This window comes from Suricata suricatta, chromosome 17, assembly GCF_006229205.1.
Source record: "Suricata suricatta isolate VVHF042 chromosome 17, meerkat_22Aug2017_6uvM2_HiC, whole genome shotgun sequence".
Taxonomy (NCBI): Eukaryota; Metazoa; Chordata; class Mammalia; order Carnivora; family Herpestidae; genus Suricata; species Suricata suricatta.
The window spans coordinates 52,751,873-52,764,573 of record NC_043716.1 but is presented as its reverse complement, the minus strand read 5'-3'; the positions used below and the strand labels follow the sequence as shown (position 1 = coordinate 52,764,573).

The 12,701-nt window shown below is 49.7% G+C and overlaps 1 non-coding gene across 1 annotated transcript; it reads right to left on the bottom strand.

The window, feature by feature from the left end:
* Positions 1-12,075: 12,075 nt before the first annotated feature.
* On the bottom strand, positions 12,076-12,182 carry LOC115283164. The gene has a single exon (XR_003904959.1). It is a non-coding gene; the product is annotated as a U6 spliceosomal RNA (small nuclear RNA).
* Positions 12,183-12,701: the final 519 nt, after the last annotated feature.

Genomic DNA, 12,701 nt, shown 5'->3' with positions numbered 1-12,701 from the left:
CCGGCGACACCGGGAGCCGCGGCTGCATCTTGGAGGGGTCCGCCCCGCGCTTCCCTAGCCGCTCGCTCCGCGGGGTGGGGCCGGCAGCCTCTGACCAATCAGGAAACGTATGCAAAGATGGAGGCGGGGCAGAGGGCGGGATCTCCCTGGCGTCTCGGGGGTAGGGGCAATTGCTGGTTGAACCTCAGCCTCCCTCTACGTCCAACTCCTTCAGTCTACCTCTCCGTGTCTGAAATGATTTTGTTTACCTGCTGTTCTCTCTCTCTCTCTCTCCCTCCACATCCCCTGAAAGCACAACTCTTGCCTCTCTTGTTCGCAGCTGGCTCTTCAGTATCTAGAACAGGCTGGCCTCTTGGTATCTTCTATGGACACTCTTTGAATGAATGAATGCTAATTTACAACTACCTTTAAAAAGTTGAGTGTTTGAATATTTGTGACTGGAAACGTCAGGCCAGGAGTGGTGAAGTTTGAGGGTGTGTTACCTACATTCTGGACCTTTCCCTTTAAGGTCCTGTTTCCCTCCCCTTCTCTCTCCTTCCACAATCTATACCCAGTTATACTAGTTAAAGCCATACATGATTTCACCTTCCAAGCATCCTTTCCCTAAAGAACTTATCAGATCCAAGGATTCATGTAACTGATTTTTATTGGATCCATCATGTGCTGGTCCTGTTGTGGCATCCTGAGTATATCCAACTCTGAATATACATGGCAAATATATCCAACAAAGGACTTGTATCCAGACTATAGAGAGAATCTGCAAATCCACAGGAAAGACAGCCCAGTAGAAAAGTGGGTAAAAGACTTGACCAGACACTTCACAAATGACCAAATGACCCAACAAACGTGAAAAGGTGTTCAACTTCTTTAGAATGATCAACTCTTGTAGGAGAAGAGAAAAGAAATATGGTTTGCAGAGGGAGGAGTTGTGGCCTTGATAAAAGCATCCCCTGACTCTGCACGGCGTTGGAATCTGAATCCAAAGAGATCCCTCAAAGCTATTTCAATGGCAATGAGGAGAGGACCTTTATATCCACCCCCCCCCCCGCCTCATATCAACAAGTCATTGAATGGATGCAGGCAGTGAATGAGGGCTGAGGACTATCAGCCAACAGGCTTTCCAGCAGTGGGGGGAACACATCCTTCAGTCCCGGAAAGGCGCCTGGGAGATGCATCACAGCATGCATCATATATGCATATCCTATAATCTAGCTATTCTGTTTCTTATATATGTGCAGCAGAAGTATGTACCAGGGTGCCTGGGTGGCTCAATCGGTTAAGTGTCTGACTCTTGGTTTCAGCTCAGGTCATGATCTCATGGTTCAATGAGGTTGAGCCCTGCACTGGGCTCTGTGCTGACAGCGCAGAGCCTGCTTGGCATTCCTTCTCTCCTTCCCTCTCTACCCCTCCCCTGCTTGTGCTCTCTTTCTCTCTCACAAATAAATGAACTTAAAAAAAGAAATATGTACATATGTTAATGAAAGACATGTACAAGAATGTACATAGCAGCATAGCTGATAATAGCCCAAACTGGAAACAACCCAAATGTCCATCAATAGTCAGTGAATAAAATGTGGTATCTGCGTGCAATGGAGTATTATATAGTACAAATAAACTGTTGAGCGAAAGATGCCAGGCATAAAAGGTAAGTACTTGAATTGGCATCCTATTATTTCTATAACAAGTTACCCCGAATTTAGTGACTTGAAACAACATAAACACTGACAGTTTTGTAGGTTAGAGGTTCCACATGGCTCTCAATGGCTGAAATACAAGTGTCTGCAAGGCTGTCTTCCCCTTGGAAGCTCTAGGGAAGAATCAGTTTCCTTGGGTTTTGCACCTTCTAAAGTCTACCCACATTCCTTGGCTCAGGGCCCCCTTCCTCCATCTTCAAACCCATCAACACAAAGTTATATCTTTCTCACACTGCATCACTCTGACCTTTCTACTTCTCTCTTCCGCTTAAAAAAATTTTTTTTTACCGTTTATTCAGTTTTGAGAGATGGAGACAGAATATGAGTGGGGCAGGGGCAGAGAGAGAAGGAGACACAGAATCTGAAGCAGGCTCCAGGCTCTGAGCTGTCAGCACAGAGCCTGACATGGGGCTCAAACCCATGAGCTGTGAGATCATGACCTGAGCCGAAGTCAGCTGCTTAAGCGACTGAGCCACCCAGGTGCCCTTCTCTTTCACTTTTTAAAGACCCTGTGATGACACTGAGCCTGCCCGATAACCCAGCATAATCTTCCCATCTCAAGGTCCTTAACTCCATCACGTCTGCAAAGTCTCCTTTGCTATGCAAGGTAACATGGGTAAAGGTAGGAATTAGGATGTAAGCATCTCTAGGGATCATTTTATTTACATAAAGTTCAGGACTGGCAACAAGGAATCCAATCCGGATAGTGTTTAGCTATGAGTCGGGATCCATGTGGGGAACTCTGAGGGGCTGTGAGTATTTTCTTTCCTGATCCAGGTGCCGGTTACACAGGTGTGTTCATTTGTGACAAATGTGTACATTTCTTTGAATATATGTTATATACTTTAATAACATAGTTTACCTAAGAAGGAAAATAAATCGATGGTTGACACATAAGCAGTCTCTCCCTGTGCAGCTTTCATTCTAGTGGAGACAAATAAATTATAGCAACCTGCAACATGTGCTATGAAGGAAATTAACAGGGTTCTGGGAGAAAGTTTGGGGCGAGGTTTAGATTCAGCATTCAGGAAAGACTTCCCTCAGAATGGGACATCTAAGCTGATACCTAAAGGATGAGATGATGCCAGCCATGCCAAGCTCTGGGGGGAGAGGGTTCCCAGCAGAAGCAACTGCAAGGTCAAAGGCCTTAAGGCCAAAAGAGCTTGACCTATATTAGGAACTGACAGAAGGCTAGTGTAACTGAATAGAATGGATAAAGGAGAGATGAAATGGGAGTTAAGACCAAGGGAAGAAATTGGGATTTTTTTTTTTACCCCCCAACTGGACAAGGCTTGTTATTTTCAGTGGTAAAAGATCAGTGGTGGGGTGTCTGGGTGGCTCAGTCGGTTAAGTGTCTAACTTTTAGTTTTGGCTCAGGTCATGATCTCACAGTTCGTGAGTTCGAACCCCTCCTCTGGCTCCGTGCTGACAGTGCAGAGCCTGCTTGGAACTCTCTCTCTCCCTCATTCTCTGCCCCTGCCCCCACCCCTCAAAAAAAAAAAAAACTTAAAAAAATCAGTGGCAATATTGGAGCATGGAGTGGAGCGGAGGGAAGGGAGCAAGAGAGGAGGCAAGAGCAGTTTGGAGACCTTCGCGATCATCTGGAAGGAAAGTAACGGTGGAAAGGGCAAGGCTGGTCGCATAGGAGATGGACCAAGACGAGAAACATTTTGCATGCAGATGCACTGACGGCAGAATCAGAGGGATGCCTTACTTAGACTCCCGGCTCTGGTAACTGGGCGATAGTGATGCCAGTTATTGAGCTGGGGACAAAAATGAGTCTAAGGGACCAGCAGATGGGGCTGGGGGGTGAGTCCTAGAGGGATGTGGTCAGCACTTCAGGCCCACCGAGTCTCCTCCCCATTTGTTCATTTCTTTATTCTGCAGCTCTGTGGGAGGGCCACCCCTAGAGAGGTTAGGAAGTCCCCAGAGGAGAGCAGGGGCAAAGGGCTGAGGGCCAGGGCCTGGGGAGGGCTGCCTCAGTTTCCCTAGCCTGGGCAGTGAGGATGCTAGTTTGAGCAATTAAAGGCAGCCCCAACCTGAAGTTTAACCGGATGCTTTCAGTGGTGACTTAGATGACCCCTATGTATGAGAACATCCAGCTCCTGGGTCACCTCTCAGCCTTTACCACACTGGCCACACCCTCAGTATGGCCCTCCTCTGCTGTGGCCACCCTTCCTCTGCCCGCCTTGCAGGAGTATCACCTGTTCCATCCCAGCAACAGGCAGGGTGACTCAGGCCGGATTCTTCTGGATCTCATGAGGCTGGTATGGGCCAAAGCTGGGAAACCAGCCCTGCCAGGTCAGAGGGACTTCCCTGTCCCCCTCCACAGGGGGACAGAGAGTGGAGGTCCAGGTGACCCACAGAGCTGTGGCTGGCTGCAGGCGGGGAGATGCAAGCTGGGTACCAGGCCTGTGCCCCCGCCCTTGGCCTGACTTAGGGCATTGGAACCCCAGGCTCCTTGCCCAGTGGGACCCCTCCCTGTGCCTTCAGCCAGACTTAATATTGTTTAAACTATTCCAGGAGGAGGAAAGTCAGTTCTGCTTTTTTTTTTTTTACGTTTTATTTATTTATTTTTGAGAGACAGCGTGTGAACAGGGGACAGGCAGAGAAAGAGGGAGACACAGAATCTGAAGACAGGCTCCAGGCTCTGAGCTGTCAGTACAGAGCCCCATGAGTGGCTCGAACCCACCAACCGTGAGATCATGACCTGAGCCAAAGTCAGAGGCTCAACCCACTGAGCCACCCAGGCGCCCCGGGGCTCTGCTTTTGAGGAAGGAAATTCCTCAGCTTCTCTGAGCTAGCGGGCCAACAAGCCCTGGGATCCATTTCAGTCCTTTCCCTCTAAGTAGGTAGAGCGGCTCCTCAGGGGTCACAAGTGTAAACTTCCTCATGGTCCCCAGCCTGGGACCTCATGACTGTGTCAGGCGGACCCACTGCGTGGTGTTCCTTGTTGGAGGCACCAAGACTCGGCGCTGATGGCCAGAGCCCTCGGTGGACCCCATGTCCCCCAAGCCTTGGGCGTTATGAGTCCCCTGGGGTTGGCTTCACACTCCAGCGACCAGCAGCGCTGCCCGAGCTGTCACCCCGACCTCCTAGGGGACGCAAGCCCAGCTCCTGGAGGTGGGACCAGAGCACAGCTGGGAACCGCGGGGGAGTTGGGAGTCAGACCCCGCGACGCAAACGCCCTCCCGCCAGCGCCGCTTGGACGCAGGGCGGGGACGGACATCCCAACACCACTGCTGAGTCGCCACTTGCCACCCACCCTCCCAGCCGGCCTCCCGGCCTCCGCCCCCCAGCCCCAGCCCGGCCCACCGGAAATGACGGCACTTGCGCAGGCAACGCTGATGTCGGAGGGTCCCGGCAGCTCCTTGTCACCCGAGTCACCCTGGGGGAGGGGCAGGGTCCCCCGCCCGCGTCTCTGGGCCCTCGGGCCTGCACCGCCCCCGCCCGCTGAGCATCTTGGGTTGAGTTCAGGGGATCAGGCGACACCAGGACACCTTTCTCGGGGGCCCCCACCCTGCAGGCCGCGCTGCCCTCCCAGTCCCCAGACGCATTGTTTGAGCGCAGGGCGCACATTGCACTGAATGATCTCGCCCCATCTGTGCGCCCCCCCTACCACCAGTCTGAAGTCAGTGCCAGGCTGGGTAAGGCGTGAGTGAGGTCATCTGGTGCCCATCCCCCCCTGCTCCCATCTACCATCTCCGTGTGTCCCAGACAACTGTCGGCTCTGAGAAGGGAACTATTTTAGATTCTCACGGTCCTTGTGGTCAGGAAGTGCTTCCGCATGTCTACCTCAAATCCCTGCAGTTTAAACCTGCCTGCCATCAGTGGAGTGACCTTCAGGGTTAGGGTGCTGAGTGTCCTTCTGTGGCCTCATCCTTACTCCTTTAAGACCTCCCCAGGGGGCTGACACAGGCCAAGTGCTTAGCACGGTTCCTGGGCCATGGGAGCACGGGCTACTCAGCGTTTGCCTTTACTATTATTAGTAGTACAACTTTTTATTTTACTCGCAGGACCTGTTCCTTGCCCATCATGAGGTCTCTTCTGGGGGGACTCCTGATGTGGGTTGGGGAGACCCGTCCAGGGACCTTACCTTCCTGGTGGGGCATGGCAGGGGGGCAGGTGAAGCCTGCAGTCGGGGCCAGAGCCGTGGGCACTCCAGGCACATTCGCTCATTGCCCGCCGCTCTCACGGCCTCTTGTGACCCTGGTCACAGATTACACCCCCACTGCACGGGGTCGTTTGCCTCCGGGCAGGTTGAGAGCTGGCGGAGGGCAGGAACTCTGGGCGGTGCGGAGCAGGTGCCTGATGAATGAACACATCAATGCTCCGAAACCAGGGGCAGAACCATATTCCTTGCCTTTCCTTCTTTGTCCCTCCACTTGCCTCACCTCAGAGGGTCCTAAAAGACCTACAAAATTAATCTGAGAAAGAGTTTGTGAAGATGTGTGGTTCCTATCGACTGAAGGGAACTGCCAAATTGGCTCCGTGTTCTGTGAGACGGGAGTGATCTTTATTCATTTACCCAATAAAGACTTGTGTGCCAGGCCAGTGCTAGGCGCCGGCGATGCGGGGAGCAAGACAAACCCAGTCCCTGCTCGCGAGAAGCTTACATTTCAGTAGGACAGACATAAGCCGAATAACAAGGCGAAAATATTTTAAATGATGGTAAATTTTTAGTAAACACACTGGCAGCTAAAGTAACAACAGCTGGGGATGGGAAATCTCTCAGGGAAGGAGAAATTGAAGCTAGGACCCCAAGGAAGAGAAAGGGGCAGCCACATGGAGAGTGCAAGGAGATGTCCCAGGCAGAAATAGCTCAGAGGGCTTGAGGAAGGAAGACCTGTGTGGCGTGGGTGGATGCTGGGGGCCCCCTGGGAGGGGGAGCAGGGCTCAGTCCATGGAGGACCTTGGAGGTCAGGGTGGGGGTCCACCGAAAATTGTTCCTAACAAAGGGCTCCAAGGTGTTTTCAGTGGGGAAGCGTTGTGAGCTGCATTTTATTTATTTAAAAAATTGGGGGGAGGGGCACCTGGGTGGCTCAGTTTGTTAAGCATCTGACTTCAGCCTCAGGTCATGATCATGCAGTTTGTGAGTTCAAGCCCTGCGTCCCTGTGCTGACAGCTAGGAGCCTGGAGCCTGCTTCAGATTCTGTGTCTCCTCTCTCTTTCTGCCCTCCTCCACTTGCACTCTGTGTGTGTCTCTCTCAAGAATAAATAAACATTAAGCTTAAAACAAAAATTTAAATGTTTTTTTATTTTTGAGAGACAGAGACAGAGCACAAGCACAGAAGGTGAAGAGAGAGAGAGGGAGACACAGAAAATGAAGCGGACTGCTGGCTCTGAGCTGTCAGCATGGAGCCCAACAAGGGCTCAAGCCCAGAAACTCTGAGATCATGACCTGAGCCGAAGTCAGACACTTAACTGACTGAGCCACTCAGGCGCCCCATGAGCTGCATTTTACAATGACTTGGGTGTTCTGAGATTAGAGGGGGCAGGATGGAGGCTGCTCCAGGGGGGCGGGGGCGAGATGATGGGGCCCCTGGCAAAGATCAGAGCAGAGGAGGCGAGGGAGGTAGAAAACCCAATATATGTGCTTAGGGGGATAACATCATCAGGTCTTGGTAATGGATTGGTGTGGGGGTGACACTGAGTTCCCAGCTTGAGCACCCTGGAGGATACCGTTTACTGAGATGAGAAGACAGGCAAAGGTCAGGAGAGAGAACGACTGGATTTGGGGGGATAAGTGTGGGGAACAGAATCTCCTACAGTGGGGCAGCCTTAAAAATGGCACTGACTTCCTTGACACTTCTCCCATGGAGAGGTGGGTGGACCTTGAACTTGGTGGGATTTTGATTGCCTTGACTAACAGAATGTGGTGGACGTGACTTTATTTATTCATTTAAAAAAGTTTTTTTAACGGTTACTTTGAGAGACAGAAAAAGAGAGAGAGTGCAAGTGGGGCAGGGGCAGAGAGAGGGGACAGAGGACCAAAGTGGGCTCTGCACTGACAGCAGCAAACCCAATGTGGGGCTCATACCTGCAAACTGTGAGATCATGACCTGCGCCGAAGTCAGACACTCAACCGACTCAGCCGCCCAGGTGCCCCTGTGGATGTAACTTTAAATGTTATTCCCAGGTTCAGTATTAAACAGCTATGCAGTTTCCTCCTCTTTCTCTCTGGACACCCTCTTTTTGTATGCACCCTTTGGAACACTCCCTCTCAGAGCTGTGACGTCCAAGCCACACGCAGAAGGCCAATATTGGTGTGGCCATCTTCGCCCCCTGCTGAGCCCCACCGGTGAGTCCTCCCAGTCCAGGCTCCAGATGTATGAGTGAAGAAGCATCTAGATGACTCCAGCTCCCAGCTGTTCCGAGTGAACCCTCTGCCTACTTCTTCTAGTCTCTCCAGTTAGACCACAGACACCGTGGAGCAGATGCAAGCCACCTTAGCTGGGGCCCGTCTGAATTACTGAGCACAGAATTTACAATAAAATGGTGCTTGGTTTCCACAGCGGACCCACATCCAATTGACAGGCAAGTGCCAAGATTCCACCTTGAGACCTTGCCTGCGTCCTTCCTCTCCATTCCACCTGTCGCTGCCGGGGCTCAGCCCTGGTCCTCTCTCTCCCCATGAGCTGCCAGATTCCCAGTGTTCAGATCACTTTATCTTTCCTGCAGCAGACAGGATGACTGTGCCAAGACAAAATGACATCCAATGACATTTCCCCCTGCTTCAGGGGTTCCTCAGTGCTCACAGAGTGAGACAGATGAAAGCTCTCGGACAGGATATGAAGCCCTCTGTGGCCCAGCGCTGGTCTGCCTCTCCGGCTTTATCGCTTCTCACTCTGCATTTCATCCCAATCAGGGCTTCCTGGGCTCTGGGCAAACCCGGCTCTCTGAACCTTTGCGCGTTCCCTCCCCTTGTTCCTCCTACCTGGCTGTGGGACATGTTCTGTTTGCCTGTTCTGCTCTCTTTCCATCTTCTCTCTCTGTCCCATGGCCTGGGGCTGAGGCTTTTGTGGGCTGCATCAATGGGCTCCCTTGTTCTTGCTTGTCTGTGAGTTCTCCGATGGGAAGCACCAGCGGGCAGAACAGCGGGCAGAATCAGAGGGCAGAACAGTGAAGGTAGGGTCTCCATCCCGTGGCTCTCTGTCTTCCAGACCCTGTGAGGTCGCTGTTCCTGTTGGCCCCTCTTACAACAGGGCTCTCTTCCCCTGGATTCTGGTAACTGTTCCTCCGTTCTCCCCACTGTCTGTCCTGGACAGACTCCATGCCCGACCCCAAGGCTCTCTATGGCCTGTATGGTTGCTCTGTCTTGGCAGTAGGTACTTGCCTTTGTAGCTGAGGCCTAACACCTTGCAAAGCATGCAGCCCTTAGCAGCTACGGAGTTCATGCTTGTGGCATGACTGATGGTTGAATGCAGAAAAAAAGGGGCTCATAGGAGCCACAGACAGGGACTCTTCCTTTATCCGGGCATAAAAGTTTCCACATAGGCAATCATAGCTAAGAGCCTAATAGCCAATCATCAAATTAATGTTTATTTATTTATTTATGTATCTGAGAGAGAGCAAGGGAGGGGCAAGGAGAGAGGGAGACACAGAATCTGAAGCAGGCTCCAGGCTCTGAGCTGTCAGCACAAACCCCGATGTGGGCCTCGAACCCACGAACTGTGAGATCATGACCTGAGCCGAAGTCAGCCACTTAACTGAGTGAGCCATCCAGGTGTCCTAACTAATTTCTTTAAACTTTTAAAAGCTCTGTTTGACTACTGTTTTTCCTGTATTAATCTAGTCTTTTTTCCTTAAAGATTTTGACTCTGTAAGTGTTCAAGCGCACACACAAAAGTAGAGAGAAGAGTACAGTGAGTCTCCACATATTCCAGATGCAACAGTGACCAGGACTCTGCCACGTTTGCCTCATCTTGCCTGTGTGTTCTCTGTCTTGCTTTCTTTGCTACAGTATTTCAGAGCATAGCCTGGTTATCAGGCCATCTTGTCTCTCTATACACTTCAGTTTGCACTAAACAATACCAACAGCAGTTAAAAAAAATAATCTCTGGGTGCCGTCTGGGTGGCTCAGTCAGTTTAGCGCCCAACTCTGGGTTTCGGCTTAAGTCATGATCTTGTGGTTCGTGAGTTCGAGCCCCGAGTCCTGTTTGGAATCCTCCCCCTCCCTCTCTCTCTACCCCTTCCCCTGCTTGCGTGCTCTCTCTCTCTCTCTTTCTCTCAAAATAAATAAATAAACTTAAGCAAAAATCAATTACTGGTGTGATTAGGGAGGATGCTAAGTTTAACCTAGAGACAGTAAACTTGTGGTGGGGATAAATGGATATTTTTCCACCTAGATGTATTAGCTGTCATATTAACATTTTTCCCATTCTATGGGGACAAGAGTGCCCAGGGACCTTAGAAGATTTCCTAGAGATGAACACCAACATTTCCTGAGGAGCAGAATGCCCAGTGAACGGGAGACCTCCTGAGGTTGGAGGAGGAGAAATAGATTTATTTAAATCCATCCCATGAAAGCTGATGGGAAGGGCAAGGTTGATGGATGTTGAGTAATATTTTGGTGCCACTGGGAGTTCCTGGTTGCCAATCCCTGAAATGGCTCTGAGTGATCTTCAAGACCAAAAGACTCACAATTACTCCCTTGGAATGGCCATTTAGCACCTGCTCTTGGTTTTTGTTTTTTTGAAGTCAAATTTACTGAGGTATAGTTTACATAGCATAAAATGTATTCCTCTTGGGTGTACATGAACTCTGACAAACATATGCAGTCACTGAACTACCACCATGATCATAGCATAGAATGTTTTCATTACCACAAAAAGTTTCCTCATAACTTTTCTTTTTTTTTTATGTTTATTTTTGAGAGAGAGGGAGAGAGACAGAGCGTGAGCAGGGGAGGGAAAGAGAGAGAAGGAGTCACAGAATCTGAGCAGGCTCCAGGTTCTGAGCCTGATGCGGGGCTTGAACTCACAAACCAGGAGATCATGACCTGAGCTGACGCTCAACCAACCGAGCCACCCAGGCACCCCTCCTCATACCTTTTCCTAGTCCATCTCCCAGCTTCCTTCCAGCCCAAGGCAACAATCCCTTTGTTTTCTGTCCAAATGTTTTGTCTTTTTCTAGAATGTCATGTAAAGATATACAGTACTTGCCTTTTGCGTCTGGCACAGTACTTCTGAGATTCAGTCACATTGTTGCTGCCTGGATCAGTAGTTTGTTCCTTTTTGTTGCAAAATACCAGTCCCATTGTGCCTGTGAACCCCAATCTGTTTTTCCACCAGATGATGGACATTTGGGTAGTTTCCACTCTGTGTGACTATAAATGAAATTGCTGTAAGCATTACACAGGCTTTTTGTATAGATATATGTCTTCATTTTTCCTGGGTAAATACCACGAGTGGGATTACTTAGTCATGTGGTAACCTATTAATTTAACTTCATAAGAAAATATAAATGCTCTCCATCCTCAGCAGTATTTGGTATTTTTTTAACCCATCCTAATAGGTATATAATAATTATTATAGTACAGTTTCAATTTGCATTTCCTTGATGACTAAGATTCCAATTTTTTAATGTTTATTTATTTTTGAGAGAGAGAGAGAGAGAGAGAGAGAGAGAGAGAGAGCATGATGGAGACAGAGGATTTGAAGAGGGCTCCGCGCTGACGGCAGTGAGCCCAGTGCAGGGCCTTGACCTCACAAACGGTGAGATCATGATGACCTGAGCTGAAGTTGGATGCTCAACCAACTGAGCCACCCAGGCTCTCTAAGATTATGAGAACATTAAAAAAATTTTTTTTTAATGTTTTATTTATTTTTGATACAGAGAGAGACAGAGCATGAGAGTGGGAGGCGCAGAGAGAGAAGGAGACACAGAACCGGAAACAGGCTCCAGGCTCTGAGCCAGCGGTTAGCACAGAGCCTGATGCGGGGCTCGAACTCACAAAGGTGAGATCTGGCCTGAGTTGAAGTCGGAGGCTTATCCGACTGAGCCCCCCAGGCGCCTCATGAGAACATTTTTAATGTTTTATTTTATTTTTGAAAGAAAGAGAAACAGAGCGTGAGCAGGGGAGGAGCAGAGAGAGAGGGAGACACAGAATCTGAAGCAGGCTCCAGCCTCTGAGCTGTCAGCACAGAGCCCAAGGCAGGGCTTGAACTCATCAATGCGAAATCATGACCTGAGCCAAAGTTGGATGCTCACCGACTGAGCCACCCAGTCTCCCCAAGATACTGAATTTTTAATGTCACTGTGGCCTAGACTGAGGTTGGGTGATTTGCAGAATAGACTGGATTAAAACAAATTTTTTAATGCCAAATAAAGACCCTATTCAATTGTCTTTTTTTTTCTCTCAGAGAATGGCACTTTATTTAAAAATATGGAACGTTTCACGAATTTGTGTGTCATCCTTGCGCAGGGGCCATGCTAGTCTTCTCTGTATTGTTCCAATTTTAGTATATGTGCTGCCGAATCGAGCACTCAGTTGTCTTGGAGGGATTAGAAAAGCCATGGAGCCGGCCAGAACGTCATCCAGGGCAGGGAAAACCCACCTCTGGAGCAAGGACAGAGCTATCCTTCAGAGTCTGCCCATTGGTGACAGGGCAGCATCCCTGGCCCCCTCCTCTCTGCCTCCATGCCTGTCCTACCCTGCCTTCGCACCACCCTTTCAATGGATAGATGGTGCCCCTGTCGTTTTTTTGCCTGTGGAATTCCTATTTAAGCTAAATATCACCTTCCTTTGAAGTGTCTTAGGATTTCCAGAAGTTTCCAGACACAGCATACAAGATGATATTGAAAAAAGTGCTACCTCTTTTGGTGCCAGACTTGGATTTGCGGTTTTGGTTTTGTTCTTTAGTCGTTGCGTGAGTTGCCACTGCTTTGGGCAAGTAATGTAACTGCTTTGAACTTCAGCTTCCCCTACTGTAAAATGGGGATAACACTTTTCTCAAAGGTAGGTTTTTCTTGTGTTAGAGATATTGTCATTATTATGACATCATT